A 12,020-nucleotide genomic window follows, 5' to 3' on the forward strand; every position below is an offset into this window, starting at 1 on the left:
CTGGTGGGTGAGACTTAAGGCTACCATTAGGCTCTTTTGTGTCCAATACAGCCAACGCCTCGCGTTAACTAGGGCACGGACCAAAAGGCAGCTAGAAGATAGATTGACCCGGGCGGTGGCTGGTGGGGATCCCCTAGAGATAAACATAGTTAAGGGGGACCTTCAGCGCTTGGCTAGCGAGCGTTACGAAGGGCAAGTAGTTAGGGCTAGGTTAAAAAGAGTCTCTAACGAAGCCGTGAACGTTGACGCTGTTGAGCGTAAGGCTGCCTTAAGACGTGGTTCGGACGGGTACATTCGGAAGATGAAAAACCTGGAAGGACATACCCTCGTATCGACTCGGGAGATTTGCAGTGGGTTTCGTCAACATTTGAAGGAACGCTTTACCCAACTACCCAGACTCCGCGGCCAGGAGTTTGGCAGCTATTTAGCCGGCTCGCCCCGCCTTACTGCGGACCGAGCAGCTAGCTGTGATGGGGTGGTTACAGAGCGTGAAGTCATTACTGCGTTGAAGCAGGTTGGCCAGAACAGATCTCCAGGGCTCGATGGTCTGCCCTACGAATTGTATTTGAGGCTGTCGCCCATGTTTGTTCCTCTTCTGACGGGTGTGTTTAACCACTGGTTTTCCCAGGGATCCATCCCTGGGCAGGTAACCAAAGGAGTGGTCACACTACTGAAGAAGAAAGAGCGGCATGGTGGGGAGGACTTAGATGATTACAGGCCCATCACTCTGCTAAACACAGAGTTGAAGATTTTGGCCCGCGTTCTTGCAAACCGACTGCAGGTTGTCATCGGTGATTTGGTCGAACCGGATCAGACTTGTTCTGTGAAGGGGAGAACGATTAAAGACAACTTGCACTTGGTGCGCACGATCATAGAGGGGTTAGAAGACGACACAGGAGCCGCGCTGATCAATTTAGATCAGTCCAAAGCTTTCGATAGGGTCGACCATGGTTTCTTGGAGTCTGTTTTGGAGACCGCCGGTTTTGGTCCGGACTTCCGCAAGTGGATTTCCGTTTTGTATCGTGACCCCACGGTAGCGGTACAAGTAAATGGTAGGTTGTCGGAGTCCTTTGGGGTCTCTCGGTCGGTGCGCCAGGGGTGTCCGCTGTCGCCTCTGCTTTATGTCCTGGCGTTGGAGCCCTTCCTTCGCAAGTTAAGGGACGAGACGACGAGACCAGTCCTACGCGGGATAGCTCTACCTGGCGGCCGATTTGCCAGGGTTTCCGCGTACGCCGATGACGTCACCGTTTATGTAGGGCGAAGGATCGATATTAAAGCGGTGATAGAGGCGGTCGATGAGTATGAACGTGTTACAGGGGCCATAGTCAACCGCAGCAAGTCCGTTGGCCTGCGGTTGGGCACTTGGACCGGGGTAAACTCGCTTCCAGGTGAGTTCGGCTGGACAGATGGCCCGGTAAAGATTCTTGGAATCTGGTTCGGGCCTGGGCTCCAGCTGGACAAAAATTGGTCGGAGGTACAGACAAAGGTCGAATCGTCAGTGGGGACTTGGATTCGCAGGGGTTTGTCCCTGAAGGGTCGTGCGGAGGCGTGCCAAACTTACGTCTTTCCGTTGATCCTTTACCACTTGTCAGTACTTCCTCTGCCTGCGGACCGCTGTAAGGCTTTGGAGCGACTCCTTTTCAGACTCCTCTGGAAAGGGGGAAAGCCGTATGTCCGTAGACAGGTCTGTACACAGAAACTCAACGATGGAGGCTTGGGAATGCCTGACTTGTTAAGTCATAAGCACGCCGAAAGATTGGCGTTCCTAAGTCGGACACTGCTTGAGGAATTGCACTGGGTACCAGTTGTGGAGCACGCTTTCCCACAGCTCGTGCCCTCCCCTGCCGCCGAAGGTCGCAGAAGACCGGCGGGGGAACGGCGGTTCCTCTCCGAATGCCGAGCCGCCCTTAGGGCATTGCCGGGGTCCAGTGACCTTGCACGGCCTAGGAGGAGACTGTATCGGGATTTAGTAGTGGGGACCGCAAAAGATCCGCTGGTTGAGCGGCTGCACATGTCGAGGGAGGAGGTCCTCTCTCAGTGGAATTGGGCGCCAGCCAGTAGCTTTCTAAATAATTCAGAGTTTTCAATCACATGGAGGCTAGTCTGGAATGCGCTGCCACTTTTCGGCGTACTAGCCGGATTCTGCAGAGAGGATGAATACGTTCCTTTCTGCCCCCGCTGCGAGGAAGACGAAGATGAAACGAGGGAGCATGCCTTTTTTCTTTGCAGCGGAGTTCGGAGGCTCTGGGAGTACGTCGGAAGGGTAACGGCTCGCATCGACCCCGAGCGGTTGGTGCCACTTGATTTGGCGTACGTCGTCGACAACATGGATCCACCGTTTACTGGGGAGAGACGATTGGTGTTTCTAGCGATCCTAGCAGTAGCTAGATTAGTAACGTGGATTTCACGTCTTGAGATTGTCCATGAGGAGCAATCTGTTTCGGATCGGGATCTGGTTGGTCGCTTTAAACATCAACTTAAAGTAAAGATCAGATGCGATTGGAAAAGATTGCACCGCATGGACTTTGATAGGAGATGGGTGCACAACACTAGTTTGTGCATCCGACGAGGCGCTAGGTTTAAGTTTGTTTTCCCACCCTAGTGGTATCTGTCAGGCGGTGCTAAGGTTCTACGGAACCCAGCCCCAAACAAAGTAACAGAGTAGGGATAGTTAGGTCCTAACCACCACGAGTGGAAAATTCTTTATTAGATACTAGACTAGGGCAAGTATGAAAGTTGATCCCGTCCCTGAATTTATTTTTATCGGCAATAGGAGAGCTTCCAAAAGATGCCCAGTCCATCTTTGTTTTGTCCCCGGTCTGTTTGCCCCTATACGTACATTTATCTTGGAAGACGCCGTCCAGTCCTGATGTTACCCATCCCTATCTAATTTATTTTCAAATATCGTCCCTAGGTCCCCCACTCCCCACTAGGGAACGACCTACTTGCTTTCGACCTTCGGGACCGAAAGACAGTAGGCGCTCCATATTTAGAAATAGGTTGGGGGGATCCATTACTAACCCGACCCCATAGGCATTTTGTTAATTTGTTTTTTCTTTTCTTTTTGGGTGTATCTTAGTTTGCCCCCCTCCCCATCATCTCATCCCTCATTTTTAGAAAAAATTTTATTTCCAAAATCATATTTTCTTTTTTGTTTGTACATATGATTTTGTTTTGTTGAATAAAAACATTTATTTCTTTCAGTTAAAAACGCCAAAGCCATACGCTGGGGAGATTTTAAGTAGATAAACTCCACGGTAAGAATGATAATATAAAAAATAGTGTCTTAGCATAGGAATTTTAATAAAGTCTTCAAAGACCTAGCATAGTTTAGAATGACCCTCGACCCCCCTTTCCCCCTACTGGCTTCATGCCTAAGTGTCTCTGGACCCCAAATGAGGGCCTGGCAGTAGATAATGCCAGGTCCGGGGCAGAACACTAAATAAATGGCTTGGTTCTCATGCGAAGCTCCTTTAACTGTTCACGTTTTCTATTCTTTTTGCAGATTGTTCAGTGTCTGGACCCGACTTAAGCAGCCGGCAGGACTAGAGGTTACCCACGTACCCTTTTGTGGTGAAGGCCCTCTAGCTTCCAAATCGGCGGGTCGGGGAAGGGCACTGGGCCAACAAATCAAGAGGCAGGCCTCTGCCTCTAACACCATGGGGGACGCCCCTGGTGTTGTGCCGAGAAGGGGGGGTGTCACATCCGGTGACACCCCAGTGCCGAGAAGGGGGGGTGTCACATCCGGTGACACCCCAGCGCCGAGAAGGGGGGGTGTCACACCCGGTGACACCCCAGTGCCGAGAAGGGGGGGTGTCACACCCGGTGACACCCCAGTGCTGAGAAGGGGGGGTGTCACACCCGGTGACACCCCAGTGCCGAGAAGGGGGGGTGTCACACCCGGTGACACCCCAGTGCCGAGAAGGGGGAGCGTCACATTCGGTGACGTTCCAGTGCCGTTGACGGGTAACGTCACAATGCCGTCGAGTGACGTTACAGTGCCGCTGTCGGGGGAGACCACGCCCAATGGAATCCCAGTGCCGTCGAGAGATACCACACCCGGTGGAGTCTCAGTGCCGTCGTCGTTGTCAGGGGATGCCACACCCAGTGAAATCCCACTATCACCTGCAGCGTTCATGGTAGAAATAGAGTCTCTAGCCGCGGGGTATTCACCATCACCTCCTGTATACCTAGTAGAGGGAAAAGACTCTAGGCCCGGGGGCGCTGAACCAAGGGAGGACAGCGACACAGATTTTCTCAACCCATGGGCAGTTGTCGGGGGAAAACCACGGACACGGGAAGAGAAAAGAGCACTCAAGACAGGCTGGGCCATACCTCAAAGGCCCATCAGGAAATCACACCCTTCCGCAGAAGGAACGAACAGAGCGGTCAGGTCGGCGGACAACAGCCCGAAGAAGAGGGAACCAGCATTGAGGAGATGGAACTCTCTTGAGTTGGAGAAACCTACTACATGGCAACCCATGACTCACGAGAAGAAGCAGAATCCGGGGAAAAGCCCAGAAGCAAGACCGGAGAAGACGGGTCACGAGGGATCACAGCAGCAGAGCCCAGGAAAAAGTCCAGAAGCTGGAAGCAGCTGGGGACCAAATCAAACAAGTCCAGAGAAGACCTGGGGCCCGAAGGAGCAAAAGAGCCCGGAAGCATACCGAAGACTCTTCCAGGAAAAGTACCGGCACCTCACGGACGGAAACGAAATCAAGCCAGTCCCAGGGAAGCTCGAAAGCCTCAGAAGAAGAATTGTGTCCCTAGTGACTTTCGATGAAAAACAAAAGGGGCTCACCGGATTGAGCAAGGAGAAAATGATAAGCTTGTTGGTGGAAACAAACATCCCAGCAACTTACATAGTGCGTAGAAGTTACGCAATGTGGGATGTCCTGCTACCCACAGAAGAAGACGCCATCAGAACATCGAAAAGCGACACAATATGGAAGGGGATCCGGTGTAAGCCAGAATACCTGGAAAAAAGACGAACAACGGTGACCATTCTGGGAGTCCCATGGTGTTTCGAAGAGGAGCAGGTCGGAGCCATCTTATCACAATATGGGGACGTGGAGGCAGTGACGGCAGCGCGAGGCCCCAAAAATATAATGACCGGAGATTATAAGCTCAAGATGAGGGTCAACAGAGCTGGCTTCAACACAATCCCCGCCCAACTGACATGGGAGAAATGGACAATGTCCATAATCGTCGAAGGCAGAAGGCCACACTGTTGGAGCTGTAGGATGCCGGGCCACATGGCGAAGTTCTGCCCGAAGAGGGATCCAGTGCCCCCACCGACAGCGGTGCCCCCGGTGAAAGTGACGGAGAAAGCAGTCACACCAACAGCGGAGACACCAAGGAGCTGGAGTACTGTGGCCAAGAAGGGAAAGCAGAAGACAGTGGCCCCGGAAAAGCCAAAAGACCAGAAACAAAAGGAAGAGAAGTCGGGAGTGAAACGAAAGTTGGCCCCCGAATCAGAAGAGGAAGAAGAAGAAAAGAAGACGGAAAAAAGAAGCCTGGCAGCCACAAACAAGAAGGTTAAGGAAGACCAGGAAGACGACGACGAAGAAGACCAAGAAAACCCTGCCCAACCGTCAGACCCCATGGATGAGCAGAATACCCCTCCCCCTACCACTACTACTCCTACTACCAACGAGGAGACCTCTGAAGCCCAAACTTCCGAAGACGTAGAAGCCGGGTCCCCAGAGGACATGGAAGCAGAAGAGAACAAAGAGACGATCAGCACCACCACCACCCCGGTAGCCCCGATCCGGACTGAACGAACACGGAAGAGGCCTTTCTTACCCGGGGAGAGGATATGCGAGGTGGATGTGAGCCAGGGACCGGTGGACCTCAGCGCAGGCCAGAAGAAGCACGTCCAAAAGCTGAAAAAGCTCACCGAAGTGGACGGGAAGGAAGTGGAGAGGCCAACCAACTTCAGTGAAGCACCGATGCTCATCACGTTCCTGAGAAAGGAGAAGGGGGCCAGAGTAAAAGCATTATGGAGGATGGTTGCCGAAGCGAAACTGGCTTTTCCGGGGCTGAAGATTGTGGATGAGGAGCACCCGTCCTTAATGCAAATAGCAGTCAAGTGCGAAGGGAGGGTCCCCATTTATGTTCACCCATCCCTTTATAGAGCCTTGAAAATAACCTTTCCCTTAGACGTGGGGGGACTGGTCCGAGGAGGTCAGTTCACAACAGAGTTGCTAACTGGCAGCATCGGTCAGTCTTTCGGCGTTCTAACACCCGAGGACTTTAGACCCGTTTTTGAGGGATACTTCTAGTTAAGGAAATTATGGCAAACTTGAACCTAGCTAGTTTAAATGCGAGGGGCATGAGATCTCGAAGCAAGGCTGCTCGCGTGCTGAGGGATCTCATAGCCCTGGAGGTAGATATAGCTACAATTCAGGAGACCCACTTTGTTGGGCCCGGGGATTGCAGTGTGCTGGTGAACGACTTTGACGTTTATTCAGCATACGGCAATTCCTTTAGCCGTGGGGTTTCTGTGTTAGTGAGTCGCACCCTAGGTGCGGCGGTTACTGTAGTTCACGCGTGCGCTCATGGAAGGCTGGTCGTGGTCGATGTTGCCGTTAAAAGCAGTAAGTTCCGGATTTTGGCAGTTTACGCGCCCAATATCGCTGGGGAGAGGGTTTCCTTTTTTCGGCAGGTGGGGGTGTTCCTTTCGGCGGGTCCGGAGCGAGTAGTTTTAATGGGGGACTGGAATGCCATCCTGGACCCCAAGATAGATAAGGTCGGGGGGAATAGAGGGTCGGATCGGTGTGAAAGCAGCCTGTCTGACCTGATGGCCTCGTGCGATCTTGTCGACAGGTTCCGTCTGGATCACCCAGGGAGGGAGATGTGGACGTGGCAAAGTAGCGTGGCCGCCTGTCCAAGTACCTACTTGGACAGGATGTTAATTAGAAGAGGCGACATAGATTTCTTATCGTGTCCCACGTTCCACTGGTTAGGTCATTCGGACCATAAATTAGTAATGGCCCGTTTGAGATTAGGTAATAGGCCTAGGTTGGCTGGCTACTGGAAGTTGAACGCCTCCTTGTTGGAGATGAACGACTTTCGGGAACAGCTGACAACACTAATTCAGCGGGAGTTAGTGGGGGCGGTTACCGGGAGTAGCTGGTGGGTTAGACTTAAGGCTACCATTAGGCTCTTTTGTGTCCAATACAGCCAACGCCTCGCGTTAACTAGGGCACGGACCAAAAGGCAGCTAGAAGATAGATTGACCCGGGCGGTGGTTGGTGGGGATCCCCTAGAGATAAACATAGTTAAGGGGGACCTTCAGCGCTTGGCTAGCGAGCGTTACGAAGGGCAAGTAGTTAGGGCTAGGTTAAAAAGAGTCTCTAACGAAGCCGTGAACGTTGACGCTGTTGAGCGTAAGGCTGCCTTAAGACGTGGTTCGGACGGGTACATTCGGAAGGTGAAAAACCTGGAAGGACATACCCTCGTATCGACTCGAGAGATTTGCAATGGGTTTCGTCAACATTTGAAGGAACGCTTTACCCAACTACCCAGACTCCGCGGCCAGGAGTTTGGCAGCTATTTAGCCGGCTCGCCCCGCCTTACTGCGGACCGAGCAGCTAGCTGTGATGGGGTGGTTACAGAGCGTGAAGTCATTACTGCGTTGAAGCAGGTTGACCAGAACAGATCTCCAGGGCTCGATGGTCTGCCCTACGAATTGTATTTGAGGCTGTCGCCCATGTTTGTTCCTCTTCTGACGGGTGTGTTTAACCACTGGTTTTCCCAGGGATCCATCCCTGGGCAGGTAACCAAAGGAGTGGTCACACTACTGAAGAAGAAAGAGCGGCATGGTGGGGAGGACCTAGATGATTACAGGCCCATCACTCTGCTAAACACAGAGTTGAAGATTTTGGCCCGCGTTCTTGCAAACCGACTGCAGGTTGTCATCGGTGATTTGGTCGAACCGGATCAGACTTGTTCTGTGAAGGGGAGAACGATTAAAGACAACTTGCACTTGGTGCGCACGATCATAGAGGGGTTAGAAGACGACACAGGAGCCGCGCTGATCAATTTAGATCAGTCCAAAGCTTTCGATAGGGTCGACCATGGTTTCTTGGAGTCTGTTTTGGAGACCGCCGGTTTTGGTCCGGACTTCCGCAAGTGGATTTCCGTTTTGTATCGTGACCCCACGGTAGCGGTACAAGTAAATGGTAGGTTGTCGGAGTCCTTTGGGGTCTCTCGGTCGGTGCGCCAGGGGTGTCCGCTGTCGCCTCTGCTTTATGTCCTGGCGTTGGAGCCCTTCCTTCGCAAGTTAAGGGACGGGACGACGAGACCAGTCCTACGCGGGATAGCTCTACCTGGCGGCCGATTTGCCAGGGTTTCCGCGTACGCCGATGACGTCACCGTTTATGTAGGGCGAAGGATCGATATTAAAGCGGTGATAGAGGCGGTCGATGAGTATGAACGTGTTACAGGGGCCATAGTCAACCGCAGCAAGTCCGTTGGCCTGCGGTTGGGCACTTGGACCGGGGTAAACTCGCTTCCAGGTGAGTTCGGCTGGACAGATGGCCCGGTAAAGATTCTTGGAATCTGGTTCGGGCCTGGGCTCCAGCTGGACAAAAATTGGTCGGAGGTACAGACAAAGGTCGAATCGTCAGTGGGGACTTGGATTCGCAGGGGTTTGTCCCTGAAGGGTCGTGCGGAGGCGTGCCAAACTTACGTCTTTCCGTTGATCCTTTACCACTTGTCAGTACTTCCTCTGCCTGCGGACCGCTGTAAGGCTTTGGAGCGACTCCTTTTCAGACTCCTCTGGAAAGGGGGAAAGCCGTATGTCCGTAGACAGGTCTGTACACAGAAACTCAGCGATGGAGGCTTGGGAATGCCTGACTTGTTAAGTCATAAGCACGCCGAAAGATTGGCGTTCCTAAGTCGGACACTGCTTGAGGAATTGCACTGGGTACCAGTTGTGGAGCACGCTTTCCCACAGCTCGTGCCCTCCCCTGCCGCCGAAGGTCGCAGAAGACCGGCGGGGGAACGGCGGTTCCTCTCCGAATGCCGAGCCGCCCTTAGGGCATTGCCGGGGTCCAGTGACCTTGCACGGCCTAGGAGGAGACTGTATCGGGATTTAGTAGTGGGGACCGCAAAAGATCCGCTGGTTGAGCGGCTGCACATGTCGAGGGAGGAGGTCCTCTCTCAGTGGAATTGGGCGCCAGCCAGTAGCTTTCTAAATAATTCAGAGTTTTCAATCACATGGAGGCTAGTCCGGAATGCGCTGCCACTTTTCGGCGTACTAGCCGGATTCTGCAGAGAGGATGAATACGTTCCTTTCTGCCCCCGCTGCGAGGAAGACGAAGATGAAACGAGGGAGCATGCCTTTTTTCTTTGCAGCGGAGTTCGGAGGCTCTGGGAGTACGTCGGAAGGGTAACGGCTCGCATCGACCCCGAGCGGTTGGTGCCACTTGATTTGGCGTACGTCGTCGACAACATGGATCCGCCGTTTACTGGGGAGAGACGATTGGTGTTTCTAGCGATCCTAGCAGTAGCTAGATTAGTAACGTGGATTTCACGTCTTGAGATTGTCCATGAGGAGCAATCTGTTTCGGATCGGGATCTGGTTGGTCGCTTTAAACATCAACTTAAAGTAAAGATCAGATGCGATTGGAAAAGATTGCACCGCATGGACTTTGATAGGAGATGGGTGCACAACACTAGTTTGTGCATCCGACGAGGCGCTAGGTTTAAGTTTGTTTTCCCACCCTAGTGGTATCTGTCAGGCGGTGCTAAGGTTCTACGGAACCCAGCCCCAAACAAAGTAACAGAGTAGGGATAGTTAGGTCCTAACCACCACGAGTGGAAAATTCTTTATTAGATACTAGACTAGGGCAAGTATGAAAGTTGATCCCGTCCCTGAATTTATTTTTATCGGCAATAGGAGAGCTTCCAAAAGATGCCCAGTCCACCCTTTGTTTTGTCCCCGGTCTGTTTGCCCCTATACGTACATTTATCTTGGAAGACGCCGTCCAGTCCTGATGTTACCCATCCCTATCTAATTTATTTTCAAATATCGTCCCTAGGTCCCCCACTCCCCACTAGGGAACGACCTGCTTGCTTTCGACCTTCGGGACCGAAAGACAGTAGGCGCTCCATATTTAGAAATAGGTTGGGGGGATCCATTACTAACCCGACCCCATAGGCATTTTGTTAATTTGTTTTTTCTTTTCTTTTTGGGTGTATCTTAGTTTGCCCCCCTCCCCATCATCTCATCCCTCATTTTTAGAAAAAAATTTATTTCCAAAATCATATTTTCTTTTTTGTTTGTACATATGATTTTGTTTTGTTGAATAAAAACATTTATTTCTTTCAGTTAAAAACGCCAAAGCCATACGCTGGGGAGATTTTAAGTAGATAAACTCCATGGTAAGAATGATAATATAAAAAATAGTGTCTTAGCATAGGAATTTTAATAAAGTCTTCAAAGACCTAGCATAGTTTAGAATGACCCTCGACCCCCCTTTCCCCCTACTGGCTTCATGCCTAAGTGTCTCTGGACCCCAAATGAGGGCCTGGCAGTAGATAATGCCAGGTCCGGGGCAGAACACTAAATAAATGGCTTGGTTCTCATGCGAAGCTCCTTTAACTGTTCACGTTTTCTATTCTTTTTTCAGATTGTTCAGTGTCTGGACCCGACTTAAGCAGCCGGCAGGACTAGAGGTTACCCACGTACCCTTTTGTGGTGAAGGCCCTCTAGCTTCCAAATCGGCGGGTCGGGGAAGGGCACTGGGCCAACAAATCAAGAGGCAGGCCTCTGCCTCTAACACCATGGGGGACGCCCCTGGTGTTGTGCCGAGAAGGGGGGGTGTCACATCCGGTGACACCCCAGTGCCGAGAAGGGGGGGTGTCACATCCGGTGACACCCCAGCGCCGAGAAGGGGGGGTGTCACACCCGGTGACACCCCAGTGCCGAGAAGGGGGGGGTGTCACACCCGGTGACACCCCAGTGCCGAGAAGGGGGGGTGTCACACCCGGTGACACCCCAGTGCCGAGAAGGGGGAGCGTCACATTCGGTGACGTTCCAGTGCCGTTGACGGGTAACGTCACAATGCCGTCGAGTGACGTTACAGTGCCGCTGTCGGGGGAGACCACGCCCAATGGAATCCCAGTGCCGTCGAGAGATACCACACCCGGTGGAGTCTCAGTGCCGTCGTCGTTGTCAGGGGATGCCACACCCAGTGAAATCCCACTATCACCTGCAGCGTTCATGGTAGAAATAGAGTCTCTAGCCGCGGGGTATTCACCATCACCTCCTGTGTACCTAGTAGAGGGAAAAGACTCTAGGCCCGGGGGCGCTGAACCAAGGGAGGACAGCGACACAGATTTTCTCAACCCATGGGCAGTTGTCGGGGGAAAACCACGGACACGGGAAGAGAAAAGAGCAATCAAGACAGGCTGGGCCATACCTCAAAGGCCCATCAGGAAATCACACCCTTCCGCAGAAGGAACGAACAGAGCGGTCAGGTCGGCGGACAACAGCCCGAAGAAGAGGGAACCAGCATTGAGGAGATGGAACTCTCTTGAGTTGGAGAAACCTACTACATGGCAACCTATGACTCACGAGAAGAAGCAGAATCCGGGGAAAAGCCCAGAAGCAAGACCGGAGAAGACGGGTCACGAGGGATCACAGCAGCAGAGCCCAGGAAAGAGTCCAGAAGCTGGAAGCAGCTGGGGACCAAATCAAACAAGTCCAGAGAAGACCTGGGGCCCGAAGGAGCAAAAGAGCCCGGAAGCATACCGAAGACTCTTCCAGGAAAAGTACCGGCACCTCACGGACGGAAATGAAATCAAGCCAGTCCCCGGGAAGCTCGAAAGCCTCAGAAGAAGAATTGTGTCCCTAGTGACTTTCGATGAAAAACAGAAGGGGCTCACCGGATTGAGCAAGGAGAAAATGATAAGCTTGTTGGTGGAAACAAACATCCCAGCAACTTACATAGTGCGTAGAAGTTACGCAATGTGGGATGTCCTGCTACCCACAGAAGAAGACGCCATCA

This window comes from Euprymna scolopes, chromosome 15 (assembly GCF_053919585.1).
Source record: "Euprymna scolopes isolate OS-2025 chromosome 15, ASM5391958v1, whole genome shotgun sequence".
In the NCBI taxonomy this organism is placed as follows: domain Eukaryota; kingdom Metazoa; phylum Mollusca; class Cephalopoda; order Sepiida; family Sepiolidae; genus Euprymna; species Euprymna scolopes.